Below are 22,954 nucleotides of genomic sequence, written 5' to 3'. Positions count from 1 at the left end.
AATTCTCCTCTCTCCCCGCCCTCCCCTCCCATCCATGTCCAGTAATTCTCCTCTCTCCCCTGCCCTCCCCTCCATGTCCACCAATTCTCCTCTCTCCCCGCCTTCCCCTCAATGTCCAGCAATTCTCCTCTCTCCCCGCCCTCCCCTCCATGTCCAGCAATTCTCCTCTCTCCCCGCCCTCCCCTCCCATCCATGTCCAGCAATTCTCCTCTCTCCCCGCCCTCCCCTCCCATCCATGTCCAGCAATTCTCCTCTCTCCCCGCCCTCCCCTCCATGTCCAGTAATTGTCCTCTCTCCTCTGCCCTCCATGTCCAGCAATTCTCCTCTCTCCCCCGCCCTCCCCTCCATGTCCAGCAATTCTCCTCTCTTCCCCGCCCTCTCCTCCCATCCATGTCCAGCAATTCTCCTGTCTTCCCTGCCCTCCCCCATCCATGTCCAGTATGTCTCTAAATGGCACCCACAGCCGAAGATCATTGTTCCTGACTCCGAGCCTGATCCTGAATTCAAAGTAGATGAGGTTCTGGACTCCAAACATCAAAGGGGACGGCTGTTCTATTTGCTATCCTGGAAGCACTTTGGTCCCGAGGATAATTCCTGGGAGCCTGCTGCCAACGCCCATGCGCCTGAATTGATCCGGGAGGTCCATACTCGCTTCCCATCCAAACCCGGACCTAGGCAGAGGGGGGTCCTTAAGGAGGGGGTACTGTCATATCCCCTACCTCAACAAAAGTGGCGTCCTTGGGGTGCACGGGGTCCCGTCGACACACACACTTGACTGGCACAGCCCTGAGCCATGTGTGTGTAGTTCTTCTCTGGCTACAGGCTCCTTGATTGCTTTGCTTCCATGCACCTGGGTCTGCTCTCTCTCTGCCTGGCTTCCCTTGCTTTTCTCCTATTGGCCTTCCGGTTCCTCCTTCCCCTGATCTTGTCCTATGGCTGTGCTCCTTCTCCCTGCTGATATCAGACGCCAGCACTTTATCAGCTGAGCTCTTCCTGGACTCCATGCTTCGGCTTCTACTTTGGTAGGTGTTACTTGCTCAGTAGTTTGCTTCTTCTCTACTTTGTCCCTCGTTGCTGACTTTGCCTGTACCTGGATTACTCTCTTGACCTGCTGCCTGCCTATTGACTTTACCTGTGCCTGGATTACTCTCTTGCCTACTGCCTTTGCCTGTACCTGGATTACTCTCTTGACCTGCTGCCTGCCTACTGATTTTGCCTGTACCTGGATTACTCTCTTGACCTGCTGCCTGCCTTTGCCTGTACCTGGATTACTCTCTTGACCTGCTGCCTGCCTACTGACTTTGCCTGTACCTGGATTACTCTCCTGACCTGCTGCCTGCCTATTGACTTTACCTGTGCCTGGATTACTCTCTTGCCTGTTCCTGGATTACTCCCCTGCCTGCTTATTGACTTTGCCTGTACCTGGATCACTCTCATGCCTGCTGCCTGCCTGGCCAATACTTTCGCCACCCCGCTTCCAGCTCCGTCTCGTAAGTCCTGCAGGCCACCCGCATCTAAGGGCTCACCTCTGGGGAACGGCGGTCAGCACAGGTGAAACCCGGGATTATCCAGCCGCCAAGCAGAACCTGTTCTGAGTACCGGGCTCAGCAGCACTCTACTTGGTACAAGAACTCAGATGTCTGACAAAAACCACATTGCTGGCTCATTAGGTTTAGTGCATCTGGCTCTCAGTGAGCCAATCACTGATATTGTGGAGGAGTGGCCTAGTGGTTAGAGCACTGGTCTTGGCATTCAGAGGTGCCTGGTTCAAATCCCACTGCTGCTCCTTGTGATCTTAGGCAAGTCACCTAACCCTCCATTGCCTCAGGTACAAACTTAAGATTGTGAGTCCTCCAGGGACAAGGAAATACCCAGTATACCTGAATGTAACTCCCCGTGAGCTACTACTGAAAAAGGTGTGAGCAAAATTATTGAGTGGCACTTAACCAGCCAGTGCTGGTGAATACTTGTTCTGATTGTCATGGCACTGCCTGTTAGTTCCAGGGAAGTCCAGGGACACGGCTTGGGCAGTTAACCAGTAACATTCAGTCCTCTAACCTGTTAAGTAACTACATAAAATTAAGACTGGCACCAGTCTAAATATTGGCCAGTGCCCAGTTAACTACACTGACCTAAATATTCACTCCAGAGTCTGGGTGTAGCTCAACTTTGACTATCCAGGCTTAATTCAGCCCACAGCTATCAGCAGCTTAAAAACCACCGAATGCTCCCCTCCGAAGGGACACCACCTTGTAGTGGTGGAGGGGCTTCTGTGTTTCAATGACTCAGAGGGCTATGCTGAAGGGTTACCCATATCAGACAGGCCTCTGAGGAGAAACCAAAGTGTCCCAAACTGGGAGAGTGGTAAAATGGCGACCTGAAGTTCGTAAGCCCAACGGCCCAGCTGCCCTCTGAAGTTTCGTCTTCTTTACGTAAATTTCCTCTCTGCAATTGCAGTTACCTTAACTGAGAGGAAGGGGACAACCGATAGTCAGCCGCCGATGGCCAGTGTTTTGTCCCCTGAGCAGCAAGTGCAGGACCGCTGTGCGATGAACTGCCCACAGATGAAAGGGTTGGCGAGTCCTTTGATTAGCGCCGGCAGAGCGTCGACGCTCTTGGACCTGGAAAAAAACAACTCCATCGCTCCTAAATTATTCAACCACCATGTCCAAAGGAGTGGAGGAGTGAGTTAGAGGCATATTCTGAAACAGAGGACGTTTACAGCAAAACCCGAATCAGCGGAACCACTCTTAAACACCTAAGAGAAATCAACTTGGAGTTTTTGGCTCCCGTGGAGGTTACATTGAATATCATCTGGAAAGCGCTTCGGGACCTAATGGTGGCAGTAAATTATTTTATTTCAGATATAATTTTATTAGAGAGTTACATGGACATTTCAACTGAACCCTTTGAGAGTAAAAAATTGATATAACAAATGATGCTACACAAGAAAGAAGTGGTTATGAATTTGAAAATAATAATAGACCAGAAACTTTGAATAATAAAATGAATATTATTATAGATCATTAATATTGAGATTATTGTTTTTCCCAGAGTTCCAGGTATGACTCCTAAAGTTTTCCTCAGAAATATTTCCTCAAATTATTACTTTAAAAGGAGTGAAGCCTGTGAAAACTGGGATTACTTTATAATCAGTGGGATTTGAATTAGAGACTTAAGTGTATGTATTGTTAAATAACTTCTGGTTTTTAAAAGAGAAAGAATGTAATCAGATGTATTATTTCTAACTAATATTGGACAATAAGTATGTTTTCAATGAAATGATTTGACTATACACCGTATTGGCCTTGAAGAAGCCAACCAGATGATCAATGTGGAATAATGAATTAGACGAGTAATATCTGGGGATAATCAGGTTAATACCACGTTTTTTTTTCTGTTTACTGTTTAATTGATCTCCTTATCTTGTTTCACTCTCCCTATTTAGTGGTCTAAGGAAGAGAATAGAATTACCTGACTGAAATAATTCCTATATATTACTTTCTCTGTATTTCCGGCAAGTTGTTTTATCACTTGTAAAAATTTAAATGGTTATAAATAAAAAATAATAATAATTTTAAAAAAAACACCAAATGCTGCAGGTTGAGTATTGGGCTCCTTCTGGTAAATTCTGGAGTGTAGGAGGAGGTGATCACAGGACTCAGGGAGCAACTGTCTCTTCCAACACCAAACATCTACACTTTAACAGTCGCAAGTCCCAGAATCATGATGCCAAGAACGAGTACTTGGTCTCATAAAACAAATTCCAGAAATCTGAAGGTGTAACAGGCCTGTCTCTTACAGGGCATAAGCAACCATAGGATGTACAGGGTAGGCCCTGGGAGTTACACATGCGTCTATGTATGTATGTATGTATGTATGTATGTAGGGCAATCAATTTTCAAAAAAAGTTTATAAATTTATCAGCACCCAGTAAACATAGAAATTTTTCTTTTTGTTTTTGTCATCCTTTTTAACAGATAGTAAAGAACCCAATGAATGTAGGGGGGTAGTTGGTATGGGATTCTATGAATGAACTGAGGGATGCTCCGGACATGGTGCAATTATCATTAGGCTACGGTCATTTAGAATATGTAGTTTTTTTGTGTTTTTTTTTCCTGGAGGCCAGTGGTAAGCAGAAGGGGTGTAGAGAGGCTGCTATTGATTCTCAGGTAGTTATTGAAAAAGCATTAGAATGTGGAAAGAATTATGGGACCTTTTCCCAAAAGATCAGGTGGAGAAATAGAACAGGATGACTACTAGTATCTAGGATGAGATTGCCTCAATAATGGAATCTGGGACTTGCCAAAGACAGAGAGGTGGAGCTTGGTTTACTTTTGAATCATCAAGGCTGTCATTTGGGATGGCATTGGATGAAATACTGCACTGTAGAACTTGGTCAAAAAAAGTAAGGAACATCCAATGCTTTTAATCATGAGTAAGTTAAAAACAAAACACTAACATAAATGGATGCCAAAATGGTTGAGGACAGTTGGGAATAACTTAAGAAAGCCGAGATGATGCATCAGTTAATGGACGAAAATTTCATAGGAAAGAGTGCCCAAGTTCATTGTTCTTCTCCACAAATTTAGCACTTTTCTTTAAAAGATAATATAGAGATTTCCTCCCCTCCCCCCACCTGGATTCTAAATATGGTGCCCAAATTTGGGCACGCTTTCAAGATGCGTGTGCAACTTAATTGGCTAAACTAGCTGTTAACACCATCAATAACTGGATGCTGATTACTGACATTAATTAGCAGTAATTAGGATTTGCGCACACATCTGGCTGCATGCTATAATGCTGGGCACCTAAATCCCATGGCACACAACCCAAAAGGGGGCACAGATGAGTCAGGAATTGACACTCAAGTGCTATTCTATGGGTGTGCGTTCTTTTCCAGTTCCCATTTTTGAGCACCATTTATAGAGTTACCCTCATTGTGTATACCTTTTGGACAAAGTAGAACATGAATGCAGATGGTGTACAGAAGTATATAGTTAAAGAAGTTGGGGTCACTGGGACAACAGCAGGGACTACAGTCATACAGGGGTAACCGAATTGGAGATAGGACTATACTTAATGGAATAAAATAGTCTTGCAGGGAGCTAGACCCTCTGCCTGGTTTCTTAATAAGCACTGTCACTTGAATTGTGAGTAGTAAAGTTTATCTTTTTGGATTGGAAGGGTTCCTGTCTGAAGAGCTGTGGTAAAGCCTATTTCTACAGGATTCAGGTGTGAGCAAGGATACTGTCCAATATCCAATCTACCATTTCTAGGAAAGTTAACTGAAAAGGTGGTTTATACAGTACAATGCCAATTATCCGAATGTTGGATAAACCAGATGTCCAATTATCCGGACTGGCAGTCTGTGTGTGTGTCTGTCGGCGTTCTTGTCGGTAAGTCAGCTGGTGCGGTGATGGCTTCTGCGACGCTGAAGCAAGTGGGTCCTTGCACATCGGGAGGTGGACGGGTCGGTCTGGTAGTGTGGAGCATGGGGGCTTGTGAGAAAGAGTGTAGCACCGAGAGTCTTTGCTCTTGTGATTTTTTGCAAGATTAACTAATTTATTAATTTTCAAGTTTTTGCTGCATCGGGTATAAGTTTGTGCAATCATCCAGATTTATGATTATCCAGACCACCCCCTGCAGAGGATGGTCCGGATAATTGGAATCGTACTGTACTTGGCTCTTGGATTAAGCTTACTCAAATGGTTGTTTTCATATGTTCCAGTCTGTTTTAAGAGTGGACATGGAACTTGTTTTTATATTGATGCTGATAAAGGTGTGGCTTCATTGTTGGTGGTTTTTTTTTTTTAAATTTAACTGTGGCCTCTTATAGAGTAAATCATGCATTACTGTTACAGAGGCTGTGGGGAATTAGGGTGCAGGGGTTGGCCCTTGCTTGGGTTTCATTCTTATTTAAAAGGATAGGGTACTTTTACTGTGATGTGGAAACGTCAAAATAAATTTCCTTCCTGGGTGGTCTCCCACGTGGCTTGGTGTTGTCACCACTATTATTTAACATCGGAGTCCTTTACTGCAATTTCAGAATACAGAACTTCTTGTCATGTTTTTGCCGGTGGCATACAGTTGAGGATTCCTGTGGGACAAGACTTAAGCCTTGGCCAAGCAGAAAATGAGGTGGTAGCAGCTTGGTTACAAATGAATCCATTGTGTCTAAATCCAGAGAAGACCGGGGTATTATGGTACCCTAGGAGTAAAAGGGAATTGTTATGCACTCCTTCTATAGCAGATCATCATTTAAAATGCAAAACAGCAAATTTACAGTCTGGGAGTCATACTGGATGAAAATTTAACATTAGAGGCTCAGATTTCAAGGGAAGTTAAGACTTCATTTGCATTATTAAGTGCTTAGGAGTCTGTGGGCATTTATTACTGGGCCAGATTTGAACGCTTGGTTCCATTCATGTATGGCTATGAGATCAAATTACTGAAACAGATTCAAAGGGGGGCTTTCACAGAAAGCCCTCTATCAAATGCAAGTTGCAAAAACTATGGCTGCCTGGCTGATTTATATTATTTTTTAATAGAAAAAGTTAAGACCATGTAACTGCTTCATTACAATATTAAATAAAAGCCAAAATATATTTACAATAATTCAGAATTACATTCATAGCAGTCAATTTCTTCCCCCTCCCCAAAATCTAAAACTTCACCCCAAACAACAAAATACCAAAGCCTTCAGCTGTTTGCAAAACTGCAAATAACACATTTCTCTTCACAATTCTAAGGGCATCCTGTTTTACGAAAATAAAATTGAAATATACCTTACAAGAGAATGTACTTTTGCACATGCTGGGCCCCTGTTGCAGAGATCACAAGACTTGAGAAGGCAAGTAGCAAACAAGCTTATTTTTCAAAATTCTATATTTAGCACATAATACCCTATATATGGTTATCCCATTTAGACTCTGTCCAAAATGAAACGGGAAGCCAGTGAAGATCTTAAAATAATGCCAACATCTATTATCTGTGTATTTAGAAGTGATGTGTACTCACCTTGTAAAGTGGGGAATGCAAGTTGGACTTGGAGTAGGGGATCTGGTGTCTCTAAGGTGTCATATTTGACTCCTCTCTCTCCTTCTCTGCACATATTCAACAGACTGCTAAAACCTATCATTTCTTTCTCTATAATATCACCAAAATTCGTCCTTTTCTTTCTGAGCACACCACCACAACCCTTATCCACACTTTTTATCACCTCTCGCTTATACTTTTGCAACTTGCTTCTCACAGGACTCAAAATTCTGCTGCACGACTTATATTCTGCCAGTGTCGCTATTCTCATATTAGCCCTCTCCTCAAGTCACTTCATTGGCTCCCTATCCGTTTCGGCATACAGTTCAAACTCCTCTTATTGACTTACAAGTGCATTCACCCTGTAGCTCCTCAGTACCTCTCCACTCTTATCTCTCCCTACACTCCTCTCCGGGAACTATGTTCACTGGGTAAATCTCTCTTATCTGCACCCTTCTCCTCCACTGCTAAAGCCAGACTCCGTTCCTTTTTATCTTGCTGCACCATATGCCTGCAATAGACTTCTTGAGCCTGTACGTCAAGCTCCATCTCTGGCAGCCTTCAAATCTAGGCTAAAAGCCCAACTTTTTTATGTCGCTTTTAACTCTTAACTCTTACTCACTTATTCAGCACCCATTTTTATCATTCCCACCTTTGTAATTCCCTTATCCTTTATTAGTCCTGTTTTGTCTGTCCTAGTTAGATTGTAAGCTCTTTCAAGCAGGGACTGTATCTTTATGTCCAGTGTACAGTGCTGCGTATGTCTAGTAGTGCTATAGAAATGATAAGTAGTAGTAGTATCTGTACAGTGTTATGTCTAACAGCAGTAAGTGATAAGTGCAAAATCTGGTGTGGAATCCCACAGGTAAATGGCAGCATTTTAAAATTGCTTTTTACACACATATAAGCTGCTATTTACATGTGAGGAATCCATATTTGTAAAACGAACCAAAACAAACCTACCCGAAACATTTCCAAAAATTCTAGAAATGAACTAAAATAGCTTTGCCTGTGCACATCCCTGCTACATTCATTTGTATTTCTTAGAAAAGAACTAGAGACTTGTTAAAAATAGGCAAGGCCTTACATTTTATGGACGGGGGTGGGATTCGCCTTTTTGAGGTTGCTTTTAAATCTCTATAATAAAATAAGATTCCTTGTAGAGTCTTGTTTGTCATATATTATCTGTATATCCTGGGAGGTCAATATTCAAAGCAATTTAACCTGCCAGAAATGACTCCTGGCGATTTTCGATGACACAACCAGTGAGTGCCGCTGAAAATGATTAGTTAGTGCTTAAGGCAAAACCCCAGCTATTTTGGAGGTGTTCCGGGGGCAGAGTCAGGACTTAACTGCCAAGGTCACCACATAAATGTCAGTTTTATCTTATGCAATGCTCCACAGCTGGTTAAACGTTGAACATCACACTGAAACCGGCTATGGCGTAGCCAACTCTGGAAACCCATAAATTCAATGCTGAAGCCCGGACGTGGCCAGACATTGAATTTCTAGGCATACTGCCAGCATTTTGCAGAGTTTTGACTCATAGATTGAGTAGAGAGGTGTGGTAGCAGTATTAGTCCACTTTTAAAGGTAATCAATAGAAATAAAACAAAATAAAACATGGAAAAGAAAATAAGATACCTTTTTTATTGGACATAACAATACATTTCTTGATTAGCTTTCGAAGGTTGTCCTTCTTTGTCAGATCAGAAATAAGCAAATGTTGGTAGATGACAGTATATATAAGTGAAACATCAAAGCATTTCAGTGGCAGGGTAACAGGATGGGGGTGTTTGCTGCTTTGTTTGTCACCCTCCTGTCTCCATGCATATCTCCCTGTCTCACACCTATCCACCCCCATCCTATTAGACTGTCACTGAAATGCTTTGATGTTCCTATCCACCCCCATCCTGTTAGACTGCCACTGAAATGTTTTGATGTTTCACTTATACATACTGCCATCTACCAACATTTGCTTATTTCCGATCTGACGAAGAAGGGCAACCTTCGAAAGCTAATCAAGAAATGTATTAAGTCATGTCCAATAAAAAAGGTATCTTATTTTCTTTTCCATGTTTTATTTTGTTTTATTTCTATTGATGACCCATAGATTGTAAGTGTCATGGGACGCTCTCTTAGGTGCATCTGTTCTGAGCTGTGTAGGTCTAATAGCACAAATAGCACTACTGCAGAATCTCTCATTTGCCTCACATTTTTCACTTAAGTCACACAAATAATGAAGCTGTAAGGAAGAAAATTATCAACAATGTTGTGAGCCACTAGGTGGTGGTACAGTCAACATTTAAACACAAGCTCCCACGGGATAAACAGCACAGCAGAAGCCACTGGGGAGGGCTGATATGTTGTGTAAAGGATATGCAACAGTTTATGTATTCCTGTTCAAACGAGAAAAATAAACCCTTCAGAAATACAGCAAGATAAGAGATCACAGCGGCCAAAATAATAGGACTGGAAAGTGAACAGGTGGCCAGCACAGCCCCTTCGACTTGTGCATCTTCTGAATGACAGCTTGCACCCACATCAAAAGATACAAAACTGTCAGGATAGGAAATGTAATACAATACAAAGCAAGATCCCAAAAAACATGAACAGGGCAATCTTGGTGCTCACGCTCCTGTGCACGTTACAATGTGTAAAGGTTTAGAATACTGGCATTCACACACATAAGTGTGCATGTGTTAGCATGGTGCCTTCGTACTATTCTGCAAATAGCAGCTTGACCTCCACAGTATATTTGCAAGGGGGAGGGGGAGCATGGGCGGGGCTTCCACTTAAGCATGTAACTTACAGAATAGTATATGTTACGTGTGCACTTGCCTCATTTAGCAACATTAGGTGAATTAATACCTGGTTATGTTAGTGTTCTATAAAAGGAATGTAGGCAAATTAGTTAAGGCTTTTTAACATGTGTAATCTGATAAATAAGATACTGGCAATATTGCCCAACAAAGGGATTAATTACAACGGGCAGACAGACCAATTATGCTCATGTTAATGAGGTTCTAAAGTTATTCTGTAGATTGAAAACAATAATGCCCTCAAGCACTTAAAAGAAGATGAAAGAGAAAACAGAATTTAAAGATATTCAATGGTTAACAGCTACTTCACATGAGGATAGGTAAATTTACACAGATGAGCACTCTCTGATCTTATAGGGCACTTTACGCTTAAAGAGGATGTTAATTATCCTTTCTGTATTGCAACAGAAATAATCTTTAGAGGACATTCAGTGAACGCCGACTATATTATCAGCAGATGTTCCTATAACTGTAATTTATGTGAAAATATTTTTAGAGTATTTCCAAAAAAATTTAACAATACTATAATGGAAAGATTGTTCCGACTGCAGAAGTTCTGCAGCTAGAATATTTCTCTCTTCTAAAGAGCTCAAGACTGCAGGTCTACGTTATCTGACTCAAGCTGCCGCAAGGACCAGGAGCTTGCATATTCTGTAGGCTATTTCTCCACCCCTCCCCCCCAAACAGTGGAAATACTGCTCACATGACTTGGCATTCTAGGCTGCAGGCCAAAAAGGAGCACCCCTCCCACTTTCAAGGCATAGCACTGGCTTTGCTGTGCCTATGAAGTAAACACAAATGCTGATAACTGCTGAAAGCCAAAGGCTCTACTTTCTGGCACAAGTGAGTAGAGAGATCTATTAACTTGTGTTAATGTTTAATTACAAAGGCAGGCCATGAGCCAGGAAACTGCTCACAAGAAAGAGAGAGAGGGGGAGAAGAAAGGAAGTTCTTGTCCAGCAACAGTACAGAGGGGAGGAAAGAGTTTTAGACAATGCAGCTGCTGCTTAAAAAAACAAACCCATTAAGACTTGAATTTTTTTTTATTAGGATTCTTATTTCCTTTCCAAGGAGGTATTTGTGTTTTAGGATTTGTGAGAATGTCATATGATTAACCACTCCTGTCATTAGGATATGCAGGCAGCACACATGTAAAACCAGAATGGATGCCAACCGACCACTACCCTCCCCAAGCAGGTCTGATTTTTAAAGTAACCAAATTAAGTAAGTTACCCCATTTCTTAGACCAGCCACAAATGGATATACTTCATAAGCAATCACTGTGGATTGTCTTGAGCCCTATCTCTGCAAGCCCTCTTCCTATCTCCAGAGCTCATAACCACAGTGGTAAATGAGAAGTGTGAATGATGCAGTCCAGGAAGGAGAAAAGTATGGGAGCAAGGGTGTGTGGCCTTTAGTAGCATGCTATTTCAATATAAAACATGCATTGCAACAAATTATATACAGTATACCAGGACAAAGCAAGATAAGAGACCAAGGAAAAAGCTGAAACAAAGTAGGCACAAAATATTTAAAAGAACAGAGTGATGCTGATTCAAGCAAGCTCTCCACTTGACTTGAAACAGTCATCCAGCACCCTTCCCCCCCCCCCCCCCCCCCCCCCCCCCCCCACCACCAAATGGATGCTGTTTTGGGCAACCTGTTCATGCAATGCTAGCCTATGCTTCACAATATATTTTATAGCGGTACCATATTCAAAAAATAGAGGGAAGGGATAGAAATAATCTTATTTCTTCAAGCAGCAGGGCAGAGCAAACAGTGGCTCCAGTACAGGATGCCCAGAATGGATTTGATAAGACCATCACTAAAACAAACAGCAGGACCAAAGAAAAGGAAGCCATTGTGCAGATCACAGACAGTCCAGACGCAGCCAAGAGTAGCCTCACAAGCAGTGGTGTAGCCACGGGGGAAGTGGGCCTGGGCCCCCCCCCTTGTTTCAAAGCTGGCGGGGATGCCAAGCCATGCCAGCCGAAGGAATCTACTGCCTGAGTTGCGCCAGTGCTGAATGAGCAGCACTTAATTCAGCAGGCATACTTTGGCCACTAATGACAGCTCTCCCACACGAACATGTTCAAGTTCAAACTTCACATAAATACATTTTGTGGTCTATTAGTCCTAATTTTGTGCATATAGGGTTTTGCCTTATTTCTGTAATTAATCAAAATGTTCTTAGATTTACTATACATAATAGGAGCCAGAACTGGAGTCAAAGTAAAAAAAAATAGAGGAATTCAAGGTTTGGTGTACCAACTGTACCAACTGAAGAACCCCCTTGCTGACCACTGAAAGTCAGGAGCTGCCCAGCTTTCAGTCCAAAGAGAGACACAAGGAGAAATTAGCTCGAGGATTTACTTTTTATTAGTCCTTTCCTACTATTCTGAACCTGCGGGATAGTTGTGTACATCAACCAGCAGGTGGACATAGAGAACTGAAAATTGAGTTGAGACACCTCTCTCTTGGCATCCAGTCCAGCTCCTCAGTATTTACGTAGGCAAGCAGTAAGGAGAAACTTGGAAAATACACAACTTTAAACAACCCGCTAACCTAGCACTAACCAGAGGAACAAACATGTGTGGACCTCTCATCTCACGACAACTTCTAGAGAACAAGAGATGTGCAGGAAGCACCATGCAAGGTTATGGTCGTTATTTGACCCATTACTTTGCCCCTGCTAAATAGCTCAGAAACCTCAGGTGGGCCTCTAGAGCAGCGGGAAGGATTAATGGAAAGAAAATTATCAGGCAAGACCTAATGTCTCCTTCTGTCGCGTAACTTCCTACTATTCCAGAACCTGTAGAATGTTCAAAAGCAATTCCTAAAGTGGGTGGGAATCCTGGTGCCGGCACCACCACCCTCCTGAGGACTGAAGCCCCAAATTGGCTTCCAAGCACAACGTCCACACTGTAGTGCTTGGCAAGGGTATGCAGCATCAACCACATCTCCGCCTTGCAAATATATGCAGACAGCCCAGGATGTCACTGTATGCCTTGTAAAATGAACCCGCAAGACCTGAGAAGCCTGCTTCCCCGCAAGCAAATAAGTTGACATGATAGTCTCCTTCAGCCATCTAGTAATTGTGGGCTTGGAGGCCATGTCTCTGTTTACCAAAAAGCACAGTCTGTCTGATTTGCAAAACTCATTTGTAACTTCCAAATATCGAATGAGGACTCTATGCACATTGAGAAACTCTGTGAAAGGACAGAAGTTCTACAGATTGGTTGATTGAGATGAAATGATATCACTTTCGGAAGGAATAGCGCAAAAGGAGACCCCCTGTTCCGAAAAGCGAAGAAAGGGATCCCAACAAGAGAGCCTGAAGCTCAAACACTATCTGCTGACAGAACAGCCACTGAGAACACTGTCTTTAGCATAAGATCTTTGTGGAGTGGTTAAGAAGGAGACTTCTGAACAGCCTGAAGGACTAAACTTAGGTTTCACTCTGGACATGGCGTACGGAAGGGAGGCCACAAATGGCCTGCTCCCTGCAAGGATCAAATATCTGGGCAAGCCGCAAGGGATGTCTTCTGTAGTTGGCCCCTGAAATGGGCCAAAGATACCCTGAACTTTGAGAACCCAACGCCAATCTTTTCTGAAGACCTGCCTGGAGAAATGCTAGGATGTGCACGATCTGAACAGTGAAGGGAGAAAGTCAGTGCTGAGAACACCAGCCCTCGAATATGCCACGGATGTAGAACGTTTCCAACCCTGAAGCAAGATAGCAATGACCGAATCAGAATGACCTTTTCTTTCTAACCAAGCCCTTTCAATGGCCAAGCTATAAGACCAAAGGGGCGCTGATCCTCCATGAGCACCAGACCTTGATTCAATAGACTGTATACCTGTGGAAGACGGAGAGGACCCCCATCCAGCAGTTGAAGCAGGTCCATGTACCATAGTCTCCACAGCTACGAGAATTATTTGGCCCCAGTGCAATACGATCCTTTTCAACACACCCATAGGCCAAGGAGGGAAGACATACAGTAGATGTGTCTCCAGCCAGGACTACAGTAGAGAATTGATACTTTCCATAGTTCTTTCCTATGGTTGAAGAACTTGGGCACTTTGGCATTCCTTTTCATTGCCATTGTCCAGAAGTGGAGAACCCCAATGGTCCACTGTCAGCTGAAACCCCTGGCTGGATAGTTCCCATTTTTTCAGGTCCAAGAAGTGTCTGCTAAGAAAGTCCACCTCCACATTCAAAGACCCCACGATGTGAACTGCTGACAAAGAGAGATGATTTTTCTCCACCCATCTCATAAAGGAGGCTGCCTCAACCGCCATCAGATGACTGCGGGTCCCACCTTGCTTGTTGATATAAGACACCACCATTGTATTGTCGGAGAAAACTCAAACTGGGATCCCCACCAGAAAGGGAGCAAAGTCATGTAAGGCATTCCAACTGCCTTGAGCTCCAAATTATTTAAAATCAATCACTGAGACTCCTGTTCCATTTAAGTGCTCTGTGCCAGATGGAGCTTGTCATGAGCTCCCCAATCTGGCTTTTTGGCATCCATTGTCACTATCTCCCATTGTGTTATTGGAATGAGAGCTCCGATGGTCAAATTCTTGGGTGACAACCACCACTGCATACTCTGTCTGGTAACCAGTGTTCAAGGAAGATGAAAGTTGTGCTTCTGGGACACCAGTGCCTGAGAAGAGATTCCTGTAATGGCCACATATGAGCCCTTGCTCATGGCACCACTTCCATCACTGCCATCATTGATCCCAGAACCTGGATGTAGTCCCAGACTCTGGGTCTGCCTTAATCTGTTAAACTAGCTTTGACCTCCTGCGCTCCATGAGGAAGATCCCCTCCCACGCTGTGTCAAATAGAACACCCATATATTCCAGTGTCTGCGATGGAGTTAATCTGCTCTTCTCAAAATTGATCATCCAACCCAACTGCAGAAGACAGACAACTTTGTCTGTCGTCGCCACCACACGGTCTAAATAGGATGACGCACGAATGAGCCAGCTGTCAAGATACAAGTGTACTCTGAATCCCTGCTGTCAAAGAAAGACCACCACCACCACCACCCCCATAGCCTTGGTAAATGTTCTTGGAGCTGTGGTGTGACCGAAGGGCAAAGCCCTGAACTGAAAGTGATGCTCCAGCACCACAAAAATGTAGAAACCTCTGATGTGGTGGCCATATGGGTATAAGTACGCCTCCTTGAGATCAAGGGCGATGAGAAATTTGCCCACTTGAACCAAGGCTAGGATTGCTCTTAGTGTCTCCATGTGAAAGCGGGACTCTCGGAGGCAGCAGTTTACTACTACTACTACTTATCCTTTCTATAGCGCTACTAGATGAGATCTAAGACCGGACAAACAGTGACTTCCTTCTTTGAGACAATGAAATAGATGGAGTATCTGCCTTGTCCCTGTTCAGCCTGGGGAACTGGAAAAATGGCCTAGAGCACCAGCAAGGAATCAAAGGAGGTTGAGGTTCAGGCCACCGTAGGTGTCCTTTCGACAAGGAGAGAGAAACGACCGAGCAGGAGAACTCCAACTTGTAACCTTCTGCAAGAATATCCAGAACCCACTGGTCTGACATGATTTTGGCCCACTCCTCTCAAAACTCCTGAAGACATCCTCCTACCAGAGGAAGATCATTGAGAAGCTCTGGAGACATTGGGTGCTCTAGCTGACTGACAGGAGGACTTCCTGTCTGCATGAAATGAAGACTGGCATGCCTGAAAGTGGAACTTTTGACCATATTGCTGATGACTAGGCTGGTACTATCTGATGTCTCAAAATCGAGAGCCTCCTAAAGACAGATGACAAGAGGATTCCAGCTTATCCTCCGACAACTGCTGTAGCTTAGTTTCCCCCAGTTCTTTCACTACGATACTGAGATCCTCTCCAAAGGGAAAGGGAACCGGAAAAGGAATGGGACTTGATATACCGCCTTCTGTGGTTTTTTGCAACTACATTCAAAGCGGTTTACATATTTATATACAGGTACTTATTGTACCTGGGGCAATGGTGGGTTAAGTGATTTGCCCTAAGTCACAAGGAGCTGCAGTGGGAATCAAACCCAGTTCCCGAGGATCAAAGTCTGCTGCACTAACTACTAGGCTACTCCTCCACTCCACGCCACAAATAGCCACTTACCCTGAAAGGGAAGTTTAACTCGACGTGACTGATACTGTATCCGCTGCCCAATGTCACAGCCAGAGTTAGCAACATGCTGTGACAGCCAAATACATACTGAGGGCCATAACCCATAACATCATAAATAGCATCTTCCAAGCTGCAAGTGGGGTTATGGTGCCTGCCTTGTGTTGCCAACTGCTGATGGCACTTCAGGCATGCTCTTGCCACAAACAAGCTGCACACTGTTACTTGAAGGCCCAAAGAGGCCACTTTAAAGGCTTGCTTCAGCGAACCTTCTAACTTCCTATGATGTAGGTCTTTTAGGACAAAGCCCCCTCCCTCTGGCAAGGTGGTCTTCTTAGTCACAGCCTTAACCAGGAAGTCCACCCTGGAAAGTTGCTATTTATCCTTTTCCTCCGGAATGAACAGGTAGAAGCAAGCCACGACTCTACCCACTCTCAGTCCTGCATCCAGCAAGTCCCATTCTACTGTAATCAGGTCCTGAATGTCTGGGTGCATTGGGAAGCCCTTAGAAGGACATCTAAACTCCCTCATGATCGACAAAAATGGAACTGCTGATGCCGAAGCAGAAGGCTCCTCAATGAAAAGCACTGTTAGTGCCTCAGAAATAAGAGATCCTCTTTATGGAAGAACCTCAGTACTTTCAGATCATCCCTATTCTCGGGAGGGAGCTCTCCCTCCTCTAATGGCTCCTCTGAATAGGTTGACGCCACATGAGATAAGGAGGGAGAAGCAGAGATCACCTCATCTGCCCACTCCTGGAGGTCTAAATTACATCTCTTAGGAGCCAGAGGGGCAACGGGGCAAGAATCTGAAGCACCTTGCAACAACTCTGACCGTCCCTGCTTAAGTAAATAAACCTGGTGAAAGAACAATATAAACTGCAGAGAAAACAAAGAGCCTAATGCAGCCAAATGTTTTGTCGGGCCCTGAGGCTGTAATGTCAGCTCCCGTACCCACACTCTCCTGCATCAAACTGCACACCGGTCCTGCCAGAGATCCCGGTATAATTAGATGATGCACCAAATCCAACCGTTTCCTCCACATCCCATAGGATTCCCGACTTACATGCACTGCAATGTCGCAATGCCGGCCAGAGGGTCCCTCAGTGGGAATACTACTTAACTGCCTCCACAGGAGTCGCCATTCACCCCCACTGCCACAAGCACAGAATCAGGATGTCTCCCCTGCATCAAGTAGAACTTGCAGTCTCCAAGCAGTTCTGAATCAAACTTTAGTCACTTACCACTGCCGGCTGCTCCCCCAAACTCAGTCTCCACAAGTCTTACTACTACTACTGTAAGCTTACTGTGGTAAGACCGATACTCTGTCCCACACTCTCCAGCAAACCTTTCCTTCTTTTTTTTAGGCTGTTGTGCTGGAAAAGGAGAGCGGTGGTGGTGTGTGTGTGGTGGTGGTAGTGGGGGGGGGGGGGGTGAAGTAAAGTCATGGGGCATCAGCGACAAGGATCTGAAGACCTCCAGACTCTGCAGACTCAAGCCACCTGCAAAGCTCAACTTGGGACGAGTTCACCAAACCGACCAGGAGCCAAGATTCAGAACCAGAGGCTGAAAAGCATGTCCATTCACCTACTGGAGATAGAAAATACTGAGGAGCTGGACTGGATGCCAAGACAGAAATGTCTCAGCTCAGTTTTTTGTTCTTCATCTTGACGGACACAACTATCCCACTGGTTCCAGAATAGTGGGAAGCTATGTAATGGAAAGCTGCCTTGCTGGGCAGATCAAGGGTCCATTTAGCCCAGTATCCTGCTTTTAACAGTGGCCAATCCAGTATTTGGCAGAGTCCCAAAAGTGACAAGATTCAGTGCAATTTAACCTCAAGGAAAAGCAGTGGCTTTCCACTGGTCTGCTTTAGTAAGTTTATGGACTTTCCCTCCAGGAATTTATCAAACCCTTTTTTAAACAAGGGATGAAAGATGAAGAAACTCAGGTGGTTGGCATCTCCGATTTCTTGATTGACCCTGCCATATCTCCCATTTCTTGATTTGACCCTGCCATATCTAATATTCATGAAGTACCACCACCATCAGGCGCTTGTACAGCTGCTGGTGGGTGGAACAAGAACCCCAAAATAACTTCTGCCAGTGCACCATCACAACAGAGGACAGATGAAAGGGTACTGTTGGCCAGGCAGGAGCTGTATGAGAGCAACATGATGGAGGGATCTATGAACTGAAATGAGAAGGGAGAGTAGTGAGGCAATGACACCCGGAGGCTCACCAGCCCATGTGGGAGTACACTGCTGTAGTACACACCCTGGGTGACTGAAGCCAAACATCCTCAGATGATTTTCGTAACTCTTATGGTTAGAGCCATGGACTGAGAACCTGAAATCGGGAAAGCCTGGTTCAAATCCCTCTGCTGCTTCTTGTGATCATGGGCAAGTCACTTTACCCTCCACTCCCTCAAATACAAACTTAGATTCTTAGCCCTCTCAGGACATGAATATACCTCCTGTACCTCAATATAAATTATCACCTTGAACTACTGAGAAAGGCATGAGCCAAATCCAAATTCTAGTAAGCACTGATAGTTCCCTATAGAAACAAACATGAAGTATCCAACTGGACTCATGTTCCTCCCCAGCAGAAGAGAGGCAAACGCTTCCATCTACAAGCTCTGACACATCCATGTAGAGCAATCCTCCTCCATATCGAGACACAGAGGCTGAAGGGGAGGAAAGAATTTCTACCACCCATGCTGAACCTGCCAATATTCATTTATTTGGCAGGGTGACCCCTAGAGGTACCTTCTGATGTACTGCTAGGAGTCGGGCACCACCACTTTACAACATGGTGACACTGGAGCAGGAGCAAATATGGGATTGTTCTTAAGCTGACTTTGGAGCAAGTTGGAGCTTGTAGAAGGAGGAGGGGGATAGTGATCAACAGGGGGTCTCTGGCTTGCAAGTCCTGTGTCAAACTCTTTGACTTGGGAGTCTTGAGTCATGTGCTCTCTGGTCTAGGGTTCCTGGACCCTGCGTTTCCTAATTAGGGATCGCCTGTTCAGGGGTTCTTAATTTAGGGAATCAGGGATCAGAATTTTTTTACATTTTCATTTCTATTGTAGCAAATGAAGTTATAAATTAAGTTGTAGCTGAAAATCGGGCCTTTCAACGAGCCTAAAGTATAAAAATTATCCACTTTGTGGCTGAGTATCACTGCTAAATGCATAATTTCAGGTTGCTGTCTATGCTTGGCCCCTAACTCCAACCCTCTGTTGTCTCAATCACAATATTGACTGAAAATCTGTCTAATCACTATCTGTAAACCTGCTAAAAATCCAGCCGCCAATACATATCATTTTGAAAATTGGCCCACATGAGGCCTATCCAGCCTGACCATCCAATGGCCTTGTCACTACAACCCATCCTGTCTCTCGGAGATCCTGTGTTTGCCCTATGCTTTCTTGAATTTAGATACAGTCTTCCACTGGGAGGTGGTTACACACATCCACCACTCTTTCCATAAAGAACCATTTCCATAGATTACGAGTCTGCCCCTTTTCACCTTCATTTTATGAACTCCCTCACTTTTTCCACATGGATACAAAGGAGGCAATTTTTTGTAAAATATTTTCTTAAGAAAATGTAAAGGTATACATGCATGAAACAGACACAGGGCAACCAAGAGTCTACTTTTTATGCTATATACACATAGGTGTTCTCAAGAGCATAGTTTGAATAAAGTTGCCAGTGTGTGTGCTTATTTTATAAAATATGTGCAACCACGCACAGAGTACTTGCACACATTTACACCTGGAGTAAATTTGTCAGACAGCATGTGTGCACTATTGCAAGTATGGTAATTAGACCTGACTGAATTTTGGTCTTGGCACTGCACTGGCTTGAAATCTGGATTCAGCCATGCTTCAGTTTCAGCCAAAAATGCCAGTGCATTTTCAGCCAAAACCAAAACTCTTTCTCCCCACCCACCATTAAACAAAAGCATCAATCACTCTCTGCCCCCCTAATCAAAAGCACTACCCTCCCTGGGCCTACCTCAGAAGCCCTAGTGGCCTAACCAGGGCAGGAGAAATCTCCAATTGCCCCTGCCATTGCTGTTTCCACCATAAAAGGCTGCCAAGACTACCACTGAAGGTTTCAGCAGCCATTTTAACATTGGAGATGGCAGGGACAGGAGCGCCTGTGGTATCCCTCTTGCCCTGGTTACACCAATAGGCCAAAAGGGTTTGTAGGGGTGCTGTTTGGCAGCAGGCCTGTTTTAGTTTGCCTCTAATAAGAGCTTCTTTATAAATGAACATAGGCATGTTTGTTGCTTTCATAAAATAGGTGCATTTTGAGAATTGTAGGTGCTTTGTCCTTTTGGTACATCAGCCCCCCCCCCCCCCCCCCCCCGATGTTTTTGCAAAAAAATATGCCTGATCAGAAGCACTTGATGCAAGAAGCAGGGGAAATCTCTCTCTTGCTCTCCCCCTACTCACACACTTTATTGTTCCTATTAGTTTTAGGTTGTCTTGACTAGATTGTAAGCTCTAAGGAACAGCAACAGGTTTATTTTGTGTCCCTAAAGCTCTGTAGAACAAGGCCAGTGCAAACCTATTAGGCGACTTTTGTGAACTTTGAGCCTCCCCCCCAATTAAAACTCTTCCCTTCTTCCACAAGATTCTGATAATTAAAGTACGACATGTTACCACCATTCAAAAAACTATCTTGTAAAAATGCAATATAGTTTAAAAGTACAAACTTGATGGTTCTTGGAAGTTTGCCTGTCTGTCTGTCTGTCCGTCCTTATTCTGCTTCAATTACAGTTGTTTTGTGCTGCTTCCTAAAGCTGCCATTACCTAATCTACCAAACAGTTAAACCTGACCCAGCTGCACAACTCGACAGCACTCACACAAATATCCATAATACTGGTCTAAGACCACTCAGTCCTGGCTTTGAGTGACCACCAAGTAAGTCCTGCAAAGAACACATTTGGGCTTCACGTATGCTGCCCCACAACCTCCCCTCAAGTCCCAGCAAACGTGAGGCGTGCCCAGGAGAAGCTGCAGAGGCAGGGGAGGGAGTGGTAGCTGGCTCAGAGGCAGTGGGAGGAGGCGCTTCACCAACAGGAGGGAATTTCTAACTTCACTGCCGAGCCATCCACGCCCCCTCACCCCCTAAAGTCAGCAGCAGCCATTTAATCAAACAGAAAATAGCTGCACCTCTGTACAAGCGTAGAAACAAACGCCGGTCAGGAGGAGAAAAGTTTGCAAGCGGAGAGTGAGAATGCATCCGCGGCTGTTTGCAAGCCCCTCTGCTCTCTCCCCCTAGCACCCTGCCAAAGCAAATCCTGCCCGAGGGCTCTGCTCAGAAACATGTCTCCTCAGTCCTTCCTATCTTAAAATGTCCCAAGCAACCAGAAAAGGGGAACCACCCGGGAGTGGGTGAACAGCGGAGATCTATCCCGTTCCTCGCACGTAGACACACACCCTGACAGCCCCTGCTGCACTGACATCTCTAACGCTGGCCAGGTAAGCGGTACACCCACAAGTGCCAGCAGTGCCCAGCGACTTCCCGCTGCGTGTGGTCACACACCCACTCGTCCCTAACACCTAAATGCAGCGGCTGCCCAAGCAAGCCCTCAACATGCTGCAGCAGCTCCTCCAAAAACACCCCTCACCCTGCCCCGTGCATTACCAATCTTGCTTTCCCTGGCACTCACCTGCACGTTTCTCCAGTGGCTGCTCACCGACTCCTTTGCAAACGAAGATCTCCTCTTCTTTGCCTTCTTTAACCACTTCACTCCTTTTGCCAGCGTTTAGAGCTTCCCAAGAAAAAGCGCCTCACGAACAGCAGTTGCCCACACCCAGACCCGACCCCCTAAAGGTACCCCATTGCAGCCTGAACCCTTCCAGCACCTGGCCCGGCAGCGAGATTCACTTGCCCACCTGGGGGGTGGGTAGGGGGGGGAGTGGTGGAATCAGGGGCGCCACGTGCAGCCACAAGCTTGGAGGGCGTGGAGCCGGCTCCTAAACAACATCTATGCCGGGCTTTTGCCGTTGCTCGTAATATATGCCGATACGGTTTTTCCTTTTCCTCCTCCTGCCGGCCGGGTTAAAGCTCCTCTGGAAGCTCTAGTTGTAAACAAGCTCTCCACATGCTCAGCCCTCAGCCGCTGATTGGCTGCTCAACTGCCATTTATGCACACGCCCACCTAAAGAGAATAAACATTGGTGCGATTTCTATTCCGTGCAGTAAGAAACGTCTCCCACCTCCACAGCAGTTTGCTCGGAGCAATTGCAAAACTCGGTGGCTGCCTTTGCCTTTGTAATGTGCATGCATGAAAAGTGGGGTTTAGTATAACGTTTGCATGTAGAATATATCATGCATTGCACATATTCGCTGCATGTTAACGAAGAAAAGTGCCTTCAAACTGGCTTTTTTTTTTAAATAAGAGGAAGGAGAGAGGCGTGGCTTTTGGCTAAGAAAAATGATTTATTTCTCTGTTTGGCTCTGCGAGATGTTTGTCCCAGGATTTTTTTTCCCCCGAGGTTGAGAGAGAAAGAGAGAGTGTCGCAGTCATTTTATATAATGCGTTTTAAATTAGAATTCGAACTCTACCTGAATTTTGCCAAAATTTGGACAAGGGCATATTTATAAAAGCAATATATCAAGAGATGGGATTGACTCTTTTGTGTTGATTTGTCTTATAAACATCTAAAAACTGCTGATCTCCTAGTTTGTTTTTCTGCAGATTTCCTAAAGCAATATGCAAATAAATTAGTGAAATACTGCTTTTTCTACCCAGGCGCTAGTTGTGCATTCCCTCTTAATAAAAAGATATGTGCAATATAACTCATGCCATACAATTAAGTTTCATCCAAAAATGGTGAACGTGTTTTGTAGCATGCACCTCCTCATTAGTCTGACGGCGGACCCCCCCCCCTCCCCCCCCCACCACCACACACTTCAAATTAGAAGTTAA

General features: G+C 44.6%; 1 protein-coding gene across 5 annotated transcripts in view; it reads right to left on the bottom strand.

The window, feature by feature from the left end:
* Positions 1-22,089, bottom strand: part of ZNF395 (zinc finger protein 395) — a 72,421-nt gene extending 50,332 nt beyond the window's left edge. For 3 of the 5 annotated variants that reach the window (XM_030198691.1, XM_030198695.1, XM_030198696.1), the window contains exon 1: positions 21,692-22,089. The gene's annotated coding sequence lies outside the window, so the exon portion shown is untranslated. Of the gene's footprint in view, positions 1-7,020; positions 7,096-20,730; positions 20,791-21,691 lie in introns of those variants that run through there. The other 2 variants (XM_030198694.1, XM_030198692.1) reach the window with 2 other exon arrangements.
* Between the last annotated feature and the right edge of the window lie 865 nt (positions 22,090-22,954).

The sequence above is a fragment of the Microcaecilia unicolor genome, chromosome 3, assembly GCF_901765095.1.
Source record: "Microcaecilia unicolor chromosome 3, aMicUni1.1, whole genome shotgun sequence".
NCBI lineage: Eukaryota > Metazoa > Chordata > Amphibia > Gymnophiona > Siphonopidae > Microcaecilia > Microcaecilia unicolor.
The sequence above is the reverse complement of the archived record's forward strand: the minus strand, read 5'-3'. Positions and strand labels throughout refer to the sequence as shown.